Below are 980 nucleotides of genomic sequence, written 5' to 3'. Positions count from 1 at the left end.
AGTGCCAGGAGCTCAGGGTAAGACAGGGAGAGGACGGCCCCGGGCCAGAAGGCCTAACCTGCCACAGACCTGCCCCCTCCAGGCAGGCAGGCATGTGTGTGTGTGTGTGTGTGTGTGTGTGTTCCTGCTGCACTTGTGGAGACATGTTTAGGGGGAAAAAAATCAGGCTTTGTCCCTTTTGTCCTCATGGGGAGGATTTTTTCCACTAAGTGAGAAAACACACACACACACACAGTCCAATTCCCCCCCCCACTAATGGACTAACAGGACTAATTTGCCTCCATGGTTTACCCCAGCTCTCCTCAGCCCCTCACCCACAGACCAGACTGAGACGATGTTCACGTCACCAAACACTTGTTTCTGGTCTTTACGTCATCGACAGATTGACTTTAGATTAATTATAATCATTATAATCATTATAATTATTATCATTATTATCATTATTATCATTATAGTACAGATTTATGAACAGATACTGTCAGGTCTTCATTCAGTAGTAAAGATTGAAACAGTTCAGAACCTTTCAAATACTCCATTGTACTGCAGTGTGTCAGGTCTTCCTTTCAAATACTCCGTTGTACTGCAGTATTACTGCCATGGTATTGAGATCTGACTTGGACTCGGGGTGAACGACAGTTCACTGACAGTCAACAGTTGGAGTTGTGTTTTTGGAGCGACCCACTTGTAACGACACGTGTCACCAGGACTGATCCTGACGACCACGGCGCCGCGTTTTTACGTGGCTTCACCACAGTAACAGCTGCCGAGGAGGCAGAGCTGAAGTTGCCCCGGCAACGGCAGGGATTGCAGGAGCTCAGAGCTGCTAAAGGACATTTAGAAGATGGAGAGGGAATTGGGAGAGAGTTTGGGCATTTTTGTAATAATTAGGTTTCTCCTGAGGGAATATGCCAATTTGCAAAACTGACAAGGCTTAACGAAATCCGCAGATAGTATCTCAAATATTAGGAAATCCGCAGCAC

General features: G+C 46.4%; 1 protein-coding gene across 4 annotated transcripts in view; it reads right to left on the bottom strand.

The window, feature by feature from the left end:
- The window catches only part of gria1a (glutamate receptor, ionotropic, AMPA 1a), a 44,660-nt gene that overhangs the window by 32,685 nt on the left and 10,995 nt on the right, over positions 1-980 (bottom strand). The window lies entirely within an intron of this gene.

The sequence above is a fragment of the Cynoglossus semilaevis genome, chromosome 15 (assembly GCF_000523025.1).
Source record: "Cynoglossus semilaevis isolate Cse_v1.0 chromosome 15, Cse_v1.0, whole genome shotgun sequence".
Lineage (NCBI taxonomy): Eukaryota > Metazoa > Chordata > Actinopteri > Pleuronectiformes > Cynoglossidae > Cynoglossus > Cynoglossus semilaevis.
This window is presented reverse-complemented; position numbering and strand designations above follow the sequence as displayed.